Consider the following 12,830-nt stretch of genomic DNA (forward strand, 5'->3'; position numbering starts at 1 on the left):
CAGGATGCAGTGGGTACAAACTGGCATACAAAAGGTTTCCTCTGAACATCAGGAAGAACTTCTGTGCTGTGCTGTGCAGATCGCTGAGAACTGGCATAGGTTTTCCAGAGAGGTTGTGCAGTCTTCTCCTGAAGATCTTCAAAGGATATCTGGATATGTGTTTAGGCACCTTGCTCTGAGTATCCCTGCTTGACTAGATGTCTCCAGAGATCCTTTCCAACCTCAGCTACCCCGGGATCTGTGATCCCAAGAGACTAATGCTGTGGCAGGTTCTGTGTAAAAGTATATGTATGATTAAGCATATATAAGCAAATCTTTGCTACTGTACAAGCTTTTGTAGTTCATCTCATTTCTACTACTATCTATCAAAGCTTGCATCAGTCTTAACATCTGAAACATAGCACTATGTGAGATGAATGACCTTGAAAAATGTTAAGTTCCAAATTAATTCATCATAAATCTGTTTATAAAACATTATAGGATTCTTTCATTCTTTCTTAAAGGAGAATTTCTTATTCCTGTTTTGTCCTCAAAGTATGGAATGTGCATGTTTTAAACAAGCAGGATCCACCTGCCTTCATTTAAAACTACCAGATTTTAGAGAATTTCATGCAGTCTTTTTTAACTGTCCTAAGTGCTGGCAACCATCCCCAAGGAGTTTACATGTGTTTGTATGAGCACTGGGGCCATGTAATATTTATTTATGTCAGTCTATTTGCATTCCTGCATTCAGATATGTAAATTATGAATTCAAGGCTCAGTGCACCCAAAGGCAAGGTTGGCTGAAATTTGCACAGTAGTGGAAGGCCTGGTGAGGTATTTGAAAAAATTAGCTAAGACTATATATTTGATTCCATATCATCTTGAAAACTAGTAACAGTGTGCATGAGGGAGGTATAATGAAAACTGAGGCACAGTTAGAAATACTCCAGGAAAAATAAATAATTAAATAAATAAATAAATGCAGAATTTAGTTTATTTTGGAGGGATTTTCTTAATGCATTGATTTTGTATACCATAAATCAGCTTTATTGCTGCTATGAATGTGGAAAGTGTAAGGCTACTTTAATCATAGTGCCGCTCTGACTTTTTCCTTCAGTGAAATACAATAACATGGTTGAGGATGCTAGAGAGATTGATTTAATAGAGAAAAATAAAAAACTTACAAATGTATAGATGGGCCAAATAATGATTAAGATAACACAAACTCTAGAAAATGCTGGTTACCAAACAGACCTATTACAGCAGGGTGGGACTAGATGTGTTATTATCTATAACACAAACACCAAGATGGATACAGTACCTAAAGAGCTCACTGTGGGAAATAAATAAATAAATAAATAAATAAATAAAAAGGAAATAACTTGCACCAGGATTGTGTAGCATAGGAGTATCTGAGAATTCAGTGGAAGTCCAGAGCCCTATTAAAGAATGCTGAATTTATCAGTTTCTCTACCAATTTCTCTTAATTGTACCCCTGTTTCAGATCTGATTGGCATAACAAGAGCATTACATTAGAAACACAGTTTGTTTTGCAGTACATTGAGATCAGCCCATTTGTAACTGTCAAAAATCCTTTAACACTCCTATACACAGCCTGCAACATTTCTATACAAAAAGTAAAACTAACGACCCAAGAATGAAACTGTACAGGCCTGAACCAGAATGCAGACAGTAGTGGAACATGAACATGCTCATTATGCACAGCTCCACAAGTGAAAAACAAACTATAGCAACTGGGAGTCAGTTTTGCATTGTTCTAGGCTTTCATGACAATATACTTTAATATGAAAATAGTATTTTTCTTTGAAGCACCTAAGCCCCTTCCACAATAAAAACAAATTCTGTTTTTTTCTCCTTCCCAATTCTTTACTTACAGAGAAATGTAAACTTTTTTGAGCACCAGCTTCTTTGTTCTGAATCACATAAAACTAAGCTTGTGCTCATCACTGTTTCTACTGTTGAAGCCAGCTCTGGATTCTATTTTGGCTCATCACAATGACGAAACTTGACCTCCAACACAGCCATAAGCCTCATTTTCAGCCTCTGTGCTGATCAGGAGCCAACATCTGCTGATGAGAGGTCAAGTCTGGAGCACAGTTGAGATGGACACAAAGCCAACTTTGACTCACTGTCTAATGAGGGGGAGCAGCCCTTGCCACTACTCCAGGCTCTGCTCACCTCCATGGATGAACACCTTGTTTGTGCCAAGAGATGGGAACCAAAAATGGGCCACCAGACAATTAGAAATTTGTCTGTGGTTTAGTAGGAATGACACAAACACATTAACACAACCAAGATTTTTTGTGTATTTATCTCTTTGCAGACTAATTCAACAGAGACAAACTTGGAGTTTAAGCTTTTTATCCTCTCAATTAGGCTTTATTCTCCCACAAGATCTATGTCACAACCTCTTCTAAAGAAGTAATGGATGTTGCTAATCTGAAAATAATGTTTTTACGGTACAGTAAAATAAGAAATAATTTCTGTTCAAAGTAGAAAAAATAATTTTTCTGCAAGGCAGATGTTTAGAGAGCCTTAGAGTAAACACCAGTACCATCTGCCTGACATGTCACACTACCCAGATGGAAAATTACTACTTATTACTGGCTATGAGCAGGGTTGTGTAAAAATACCATAAAATTTCAAATTAAACAATGTAGGAAAATCCATTTTTACTACCAGCAAGTATTTCATCATTTTCAAGAGCCTGAACAACAACAGCAACAGAAAGAACTATAAGTAAATTAGCAAAGTTGCCATTATAACAGAATGTGTGTCCATATTCATAAGTTAGCAAATGTGTGAAGAACATTTTCTTTCAGCTAAGACATTTTAAAATATACCAAGTGTAAATTTTGCTGAAGGAAGCTGCAGCTTGTATTTTCAATCTTGGCAAGTGATTGCCAGCCCCGATTGTTGCCTAACAAGAGTGGAAATATTGCATCAGAATATGTAGATAGGAAAATCCATTATTTCTCAGAAGGTAAGATTTTGTGATTAGCAAAGATTTAGATTGAATACTCTGTCCAAAGATATGTCTGTGTCACTTAGCAGGAGGTTTGGAAAAGGGAGCATGTAGGTTCTTCTGTCTACCTTTTTTCTTATGTCCAATTAAATCTCTGTACTGTATCACATAGCAAAGTTTGAAATAAACCATTTAAAAAAGTTTAAAAACTGCATTCCAAGGTCCACAGAGGAAGAATAAATATTTTGCTACTGACCCAATTGACACAGAAAACATCTACAGAGGATACTGGACTATTTTTCTACCCATTCCCAAAAGTAACACTCAGAGAAACAAGAATTTCTAGGACAGACAGTCCAGATTTACTGTTTCAGTTCTTAGGAATAAAAGAGAACCCTGTCACTGGGGCAGTGAATGAAGAGAAGCTCTTGTAATGTTGAGAACAAAAGTCCCCAGGTGTTCCTTGGCTTCCAGACACATTTCTGTTTACAACAGTGTCTCATTTCCAGGGAATGTGTTTTGTGTAAACACAGCATCTCTTGTACAGCATGGCTCTAGCGTCACATGAGGACAGCATCTCTTTCCTTCCCTGTTCCTGAGCCCTCCAGCCCAGAGGGCATTGCAGCTCCTGTTCGCTGCTCCACTCCCTCCTGAATATCAACAGCCCCATGGTGGACATCCCTGCAGCCATCCCACTGTTACCTGCCCTCTTTGCCACTTCATCACAGAATCACAGAATCACAGAATGACCTGGGTTGGAAGGGACCTCAAGGTTCCAACCCCCGCTGTCTGGCAGGGCCACCAAACTTCCACGTTTACTAGATCAGGTTGTCCAGGGCCCCATCCAACCTGGCCTTGAACACCTCCAAGGACGGGGCATCCACAACCTCCCTGGGCAGTCTGTTCCAGGACCTCACCACTCTCCTACTAAAGAACTTCCCCCTAACATCCAAACTAAACCTACCCTCTTTCAACTTAAATCCATTTCCCCTTGCTCTGCTATTATCAGCCCTTTCAAAGAGTTTATTCCCCTCCTGGATATAGGTTCCCTTCAGGTACTGAAAAGCTGCAATGAGGTCACCCCGCAGCCTTCTTTTCTCCAGTCTGAACAAGCCCGGCTCCCTCAGCCTGTCTTCATAGGGGAGGTGGTCCAGACCCCTGGTCATCCTCATCACCCTCCTCTGGACCCTTTCCAACAGCTCCATGTCTTTCTTGTACTGAGGGCTCCATACCTAGACAAAGTACTCCAGATGGGGAGTCTACCTTCATCTACCTCTCACTTCTGAAGCTGGGTATATCTACTGCAGACTGAACTGTGAATCTGTGAAATTTTGTTATAATTATTAGTATTATTTTCAATAAAGTCAGTAACCATAAATGATTCTTTCTTTACACTAAAAAGCCAACAGTGCTTGAAGATGCTACTCATCTATGCATTGTTAAGTCTGTCAGTTCTGGAGAGGGAAATACTGACAGGCAAACTCAGACTGTTTATCTGCAAATACTGTCAGTTTCAATATCTGTGTTAACCAGCAAGATAACTGTAAATTTTTCAGAAAGTCCCACTGAAATTTTAAAAGAGAATTCACATTGGTTCTTCTTTTGGTCAAATAAGGATAAGTATATTAAACAAAAACCACTTGATTTGAAGGCTTTTGTTGATAAACAATGGTTAGATCTTAAAAGACAGATATACTTAAATATACCAGAAAATTTGAGATCCATGCTGGAAGTTGACTGATAGGGCATAATGAATGCTAATTATCTCTACAAACTTCTACTGCAGACTTGCTGAGTTTAAAAGCATAATATCTGTAATAATGAGTTACATATTTCCTAGCTGCCCACAAGGCAAACTCATGATCACTTATGAAGAGTTATGACACATTCTCTCCTTATTTTAGTCTTTCTCATACAGATTCTGGAGGGTGAATTTCCTTTCAGCTATATCTATGTATTTCTGTTGCCATCATGTAGATTCTCCAGCCTGCATGTGGTTGCTTCTTGCTCTGCACACTGACTGATGAAAGAGCTGGTAACTGTCAGTGTGCTGCACTGATTTTTTCTAAGAGTTCCAGCAGTGTTTCACTATTTATGTATGAGTACCTCCAGTTTTCACAGTGAAGTCTTAATACCATTTTTTCCCGCTGTTTCTGTAATGTGTGTTAATATAAATAATAAGTTGCTTTAGTTAGAAATAGAAAGCTGCCAGTGACTGACAAGTAGATGAAACAAGAGCTAAAATTCTTGCTCCTTTGATCTGCTTTGCAGAATAGCACAGCAGTGATCATGTTTGTCAACACTGTCCTGAAGTCTACATGAGCTGAAAGAGAATCAAGCCACGTACAGACTCTAACCCATCAATGTGCTACAAAGCATTTGGCATGGTGTGAATCCCTGAGGAAATGCATCCTTCTCTTCTTCCTCAACCTGAGGAAAGTGATCTAGCTGGGGCAAGCCCTACTATATCCCTTTTGCTTGCAGGCTTGTGATATGCTCAGTGTACATCAAACTAAGCTGAACACAGCTGCACATGTCTTAAATTGACTGATCTGCATTGCTTCTTGTGCAGTTAAATTGTTTAACTCCTGGGCATACAAACTCTACCTGCCTTGTAAGACAGTTCCTGCTCTAATGCTTAAATTCCTTTACATAGTACTTATTTACTGGCAGAAGAACTCTTCCTTCTACCAGTGAAGCTATAGTTCTCCTGACAGACCTTACTGAAGGTCCTGCCATAGCTCACATAATCAGCGTGGCCTGAATCTATTAGCTGGTGCATACTCAATGTTAAACTTCAGATCTTGACCAATTTTTGGATCATTCCTAGGATTTGGAATTAAATTCGTAACTTAAATATTCTACACCTTCCACATCAATATTTTTCAAAATGTAATATTCCCCTCTCTTTTATTACAGTTTCCAGAAGACCACTCAGCACAGTGGTTCTTTATTTTGTACTGTAAATTCAAGTAAACAGACAATAAAACCCTAAGCACTTTCTGGGGCAACTTGGAGTCTAACAGAAAACAGAATAAGAAAAAGCTTACATACAGGAATACAAGAACTTCTAAAATCCATCACATGGTACCATAGTGTTTTTTTATGAGAAGATTGTAGTGATGAGAGCTCCCACATAAATCAGAGGTGACTGTATTACAACACATACAAACTTGCCCACTAGAATGAGAGAAATTTGCATAAACAGAATTAATTTATAAAATTTCTAGTGAACTGACTTCTGAAAGGTTTGCCTGAAATTTAATGCTAAAGACTCAAAAATCTTGTCACAAAAGGTAATGTATCCTGTAATTTGTATAGTGGTATAAAACTACTACCCCTTTTTTCCTAGGGAAAAGCAAACAAACAGAAACACAACAAAAAAGAAAAAAATACAAAAACAAACAAACAAAAAAAAAAACAAACTGCAATAAGAAGTCTTGCAAGTAAATTATTTGGGGAGGAACCGACAGGCTTTGCTTAAACAAACTACTGAATGCTTTTCTGCTGGGGTTTTCCTGACGTTTTCCACTGTGTCCTAACATCTGGTGATCTAGAGTAATCCAAACCACTGCTTGGTATCTAAGTTACTGACCTCAGAGGCAGAAACCACTGGCTTGTATGAACAAAGCAGAGTGGAGGAAAAAAACTGTGTTTCACAAAATCTTCTGGAAACAAATTTTATAAGACACGAAGTTTGACTCAATTGGCTGAGCCTACAAGAATGCACCAACAAGAACAGCTCTGTGTTCTTACAGTAATTGCAGTGTCATTGTCAGTCAGTTCTACAGAGCAGAGTAAGTGTGCCCAATCCATTTCTAACAATTGTCTCTGTCTTTGGTTACACTATATACAAAAGACTTTCTCAAATTATTTTGTACTTATCATTTCACTCTGTACTTTCTGTAGCTTTCCACTCTACCTCTCAGACATGTAAAGTGCTTTAGTGTCATTATGAAGTCACTACTATTCTTTCTTAGATGTGGTTTATAATTTGATCTTGAATTTAATATAGAAAAGGTCTACTTACAAAATACTCTTTGCCACAAATTCTAACATTCTGAAAACAAGTAACAACTAAAGGAAGGAGAAGAGGGGGGGAAAATTCTACGTGTTTTAAATCCTTTTAGTTCTTGTTTTCATAAAGGCTAACAGTGAGTAAATACTTGGAGTGGGGTCTGATGGGAAGAGAGAGGTGTAATTAGGGTAGCTTGTAGTTGATGGAAGAGGTTAATTTTCAAGAACAGGTGAAGTTTGTTCTTCATATAGCATAAGCTTTTCATTTCATGAGCCAGGCTTTGTCTCAAAATCAAAGAAACACAGAAAGTCCAAGCACTTATCCTAATGCCTGAATTTTGCCTACTCTGAGTCAATGTACAAATGAGTCCTAAACCTTCTCTAAAGGGTTTCAAATTCTTTGGCTACCTGGACTTGCTTTTGAATTCATACTGAAATACAAAATCTTTTACATAATTCTTACAGGGTCTACCGAAATGCATTTACATTTGCTGGCATGTGAACATAGTAGTCAATGTTGTGACTGCAGATGTTCCAGCTTTAAAATATGAAGAATTCTTACTGAGCTGTCAGGAAGGTTAGTAGCATCAATGGCTTTCCTTAAATGGCTTTGAGATCCCAATCATAAAATACATAGAAAACATCTGTTCTCCATTTTGACAGATCATAAAAGAATTTAGTATCCAGTTATTTCTACAGAGACGTTACATATATAACAAATATCACAGAATCATAGAATGGTTTGGGTTGAAAGGGACCTTGAAGATCATCTAGTTCCAACTATAGACAGGAACATGTAGAATGGGACACAAATGACCAGGAGAGGCAAAAAGATACAAGGCAACAAGCTGGCAGGGCTCATCACCAGGCCTTTAAACTGGATTTGAAGGGATAGGTAAATGGAGGGGTGGCCAGCAGGGGGAGGGAGGGGATTGTCCCCCGCTACTCTGCCCTTGTGAGGCCTCATCTGGAGTACTAAGTCCAAACCTGGGGCCCCCAGTACAGGAGGGATGTGAAGCTTTTGGAACAGATCCAGAGATCACAAGGATGATCAGAGGGCTGGAGCGCCTCTCCTGCTGTTAAGAAGCTGGACTTGTTTCACTTGGAGAAGAGAATGCTCCAGGGAGAGCATTGCAGCCTTCCAGTACTCAAAGAGAACTTAATAGCAGAAGGAGGACTGACTTTTTATAGTCTGTTGGTGATAGAACAAGGCTTTAAATTAAAGAGTTGAGGTTTAGGTTAGAAGTTAGGAAGAAATATTTTACTCAGAGGGTGGGTAAAAGCAGAAGGAGGACTGAATTTTTATAGTCTGATGGTGATATGACAAGGCTTTAAATTAAAGAAATGAGGTTTAGGTTAGATATCAGGAAGAAATATTTTACTCAGAAGGTGGTAAGGAGCTGGAGCAGGTTGCTCAGAGGAGCTGTGAATGCCCTATCCCTGGAGATGTTCAAGGCCATGTTGAATGGGGCCCTGAGCAGCCCACAGCAGGAGGGTTGGAACTAGATGATCTTTAAGGTCTACTCCAACCTAAGCCATTTGATGGTTCTACGATTCTATGATTCTGTATCAGAGAATTGGAGGAATGTTAGGCCCTTTTTATGATAAGTCTCACCTCTTCATCCTTGTTCTGGTGGGGAATTTCAACTTCCCGGACATCAGTTGGAATTACAATACAGCAGATAGGGAACAGTCTTGGAGGTTCCTAGAGTGTGTGGGAGATAACTTCCTGACACAGTTGGTGAAGGAGCTGATGAGGGAAAGCAAAATTCTGGACCTGCTGTTTGTTAACAGAGAAAGTCTGGTGGGGGATGTAAAGGTTGGAGGCCGTCAGGGACAAAGTGATCACGAAATACTAGATTTCTTGATCCTTGTCGAACCACGGAGGGGAGTCAGCAAAACTGTCACCTTGGACTTCCAGAGGGCGGACTTCAATCTCCTTAGGACCGTGGTTGAGAGGGTCCCCTGGGGGGTAACTTTGGAGAGCGTGGGAGCCCAGGAAGGTTGGGAATACTTTATGGAAATTGTCCTAAAGGCGCAGGAGCTGACAGTCCCAAAATCGCGAAAGACAAGCCGATGGACGAGGAGGCCAGGCTGGCTTACCAGAGATCTTTGGCTTGATCTCAAGAACAGGAAGAGAGTTTACGGTCTCTGGAAGAGTGGGTGAGCTACTTACGAGGATTACAGGTATGTAGTGAGGCTGTGCAGGGAGAAAATTAGGAAAGCCAAGACACAGCTAGAACTGAGCTTGGCTGCTAAGGTTAAGGAGAATAGTAAATATTTTTATAAATACATCAATGGCAAGAGGAAGGCTAGGGAAAATCTCCACACCTTGTTGGATACTGAGGGCAACTTGGTCACTAAGGATCAGGATAAGGCTGAGGTACTTAATACCTTCTTTGCGTCAGTCTTCAATAGTAACACTTGTAATTCCCTGGGAACACAGACCCCTGTGCTGGTAGATGAGAAGGGGGAACAGAATGAGTCCTGCGTGACCTGTGAAGAGATGGTTCTGGACCTGCTTCGAAAGCTGGATGTTTATAAGTCCATGGGGCCAGATGGGTTGCACCCTAGAGTGCTGAGGGAGTTGACGGATGTGGTTGTCAAGCCACTCTCATATTTTTCGTCGGTCTTGGCTGACTGGGGATGTCCCGGTGGATTGGAGGCTGGCGAATGTGATGCCTGTCTTCAAAAAGGGCCGGAAAGATGATCCTGGCAGCTACAGGCCCATCAGTCTCACCTCGGTGCCTGGGAAGGTTATGGAAAGGATAATCTCAGGTATCATCATGGTTGAACTAAAGGTCAGCCAAGGGATCAGGCCTAGTCAGCATGGGTTTATGAACGGTAGAACCTACCTGACTAACCTGATTTCATTCTATGACAAGATGACCTGGATAGACTTGATTGATGGGCCAAGGTTAATGGCATGAGTTTCAATAGGGTCAAGTGTTGAGTCCTGCATTTTGGTCACAACAACCCCAGGCAACCCTACAGGCTTGGGGAGGTGTGACTGGAAAGCTGCCAGATGGAAAGGGACCTTGGTGTGCTGATGGACAGTCGGCTGAATATGAGCAGTGTGCCCAGGTGGCCAAGAGGACCAATGGCATCCTGGCTTGTATCAAGAATAGTTTGGTGAGCAGGACTAGGGAAGTCATCCTGCCCCTGTACTCAGCATTGGTGAGGCCTCACCTTTAGTACTGTGTCAAGTTTTGGGTACCTCAGCACAGGAAAGACATGGAGGTACTGCAGCAGGTCCAGAGAAGGGCAACAAGGCTTGTGAAGGGTTTGGAGAATCAGCCTTATGAGGAGAGGCTGAGAAAGCTGGGGTTGTTTAGTCTGGGGAAAAGGAGGCTGAGGGGAGACCTTATTGCTCTCTTCCAGTACCTGAAAGGTACTTACAGTGAGAGTGGGGCAAGTCTCTTCTCACTAATGACAAATGACAGGATGAGGGGAAATGGCCTCAAGTTGTGCCAGGGCAAATTTAGATTGGATGTTAGGAAGCACTTCTTTACAGAAAGGGTAGTTAATTACTGGAATAGGCTCCCCAGGGAGGTGGTTGAATCATCATCCCTGGATGTGTTTAAGAGCCGTTTGGATGTGGTGCTCAGGGATATGATTTAGCAGAGGGTTGTTAGAGTTAGGGTACTATGGTTAGGCTGTGGTTGGACTTGATGATCTTCAAGGCCTTTTCCAACCTAGATAATTCTATGATTCTATGATTCTATAATTATTTTTTTTCCTAAAAATATGAAAAATTAACAAGCATGAAAGTTTAATATTTTTAAATTTTGTTGTTTCATTTCTACATTGTATTAGGATATGTGTTAAAGGTATATGATTTAATGGAACTTTAGTAGATTAGAATAACTATTCACTGTATGTGAGGAAAATAGAATGTTTCCTTCCACACACGCTTTTCAGCAATTAACTATTAGCTTACTATTTTATTGCTTAAAATATGCTTTCAGCTTTCTGTTGTTGACTCCAGGTAGAAATGTCTCCAATCCTTGACAACATAATAATGAATTTGTAGCATATACTGGGAAAAAATGGACTCACTTCATGCTGGTTGAACCTGCGACACAATGAATTCCAGCAAGACTCCAGGAGAAATTACTTAAATGGTTCAGCTGATGGAGAATTCAGATTTACTGAATTGATATAACTTCAGAAATATTTTTGGTTATCTGTATCTACAAATTTTATAATTGATATTTTTTCCCTCTTTCTTATACTGAGATAGTTGTAAAAGTAGAAGTGTATTCAAATACACAACTTTAAACATTAGTACTAGAAATACCACACCTGATTTTCTCTCATTTTACTGAGAGGCAGAGTATGGGATAAAATTACTTTGCACATCACTGGAGGAAAGGGCTAGATCTGAAATAAATGCAGATTTTACTAAAGTTCATTCCAGGCATTTGATGCTAAAGCAAGATGTTAACAAAGTATTCACTGGGAAAATAAAGCATTTTGAAGAGTTAATTAAATAAATAAAGTTTGGATTGAAGATTTGACGTATTTATTGATTCTCGTTTTGTAGAAAATAAGATACACTCATCTGAGTTATTAAGAATGTAGCAGAAGATTAGAAACAGACAATATTCAGGTCTTCTAAATAAATAAATTTCTTCTTTATTTAGGTCAGAAATCCATAAACCAGCTACAAGTTACCATACAGAGAAGTGTGCTCTCAACTCAGATATTGATGAACATCAATTATAATCCTTTAACATACAAATAATACAGGAGGTTAAACCCTGTGTGCCACTGACAGAAGGTCCATAAATCATTTCTTTTTATGACCAAAGGGATTTCTGGGTTTAAAGACAGAGGAATGAGTAGGTCCAGAAATGTGCATAAGCTCTGATGGAACAGGAAGGCTTTTGCAGAACTGAACTTTGTACTGTGTTATTAAATTAACATCACATGGAGTTTAAGACAAAAAGGCTGGCTTCCAGAAAATATTAAACACTGTGCATGTTAGTGTTAATACTTCGCCTGGAAAAAGTCTCAATGTTCTGCAAAAGTCATTCATTTTTAATTTTAAAGCATATGGAATTACAATTAAGCTGGATTTCTCATTTGCAATAGAATATGTGAAATTAGAGAAAATTAGGCCACTTTAAAGTCCATATAATACAGAATGCTTAATTTGGAAACTGATGTATTTTTCTCTACAGTAATGTAATAGATACATAGAGAAATAGATCCATAAGTGATGTAAGACATCATAGTATCATAAAGTCATAGAATCATAAGAATGGCATGGTTTGGAAGGGAGCTTAAAGATCATCTAATCCCAACCCCCTGCCATGGTCAGAGTTACCACCCACTAAATCAGGCACTACATCAGTCTGCCCACGGACCTGTTCAACATGTCTTTGAGGTATCTTCAGGGATAGGGCATCCACAGCTTCTTTGGGAACCTGTGCCAGTGCCTCACTACCTTCTGAGTGAAAAATTTCCCCCTAGAATCTTACCTAAATCTCACCTCTTTTAGTTGAAAACTGTTCCTCATTGTACTATCATTGTCAGACTGTATAAAAATTCAGTCTCCCTCCTGATTACAAGGTCCTTTTAAGTACTGGAAGACTGCAAAGGGATCTCCCCTAATCCTTCTCCAAGATAAACAAGCACAGCTCTCTCAAACGTTCTTCGTAAGAGAAATGCACCAGCCCTCTGATAATTTTTGTGGCCCCACTCTGATAGCTCTGTATTTATTTATTTTTTTTTTGTGATGAGGGACTCAGGCTTAGATGCAGTATTCCCCATAAGGTCTCACAAGGGCAGAATAGTGGGGGACAGTCCTCTCCCTTGCCCTTCTGCCCACCCCTCTTTT

The sequence above is a fragment of the Excalfactoria chinensis genome, chromosome 2 (assembly GCF_039878825.1).
Source record: "Excalfactoria chinensis isolate bCotChi1 chromosome 2, bCotChi1.hap2, whole genome shotgun sequence".
NCBI lineage: Eukaryota > Metazoa > Chordata > Aves > Galliformes > Phasianidae > Excalfactoria > Excalfactoria chinensis.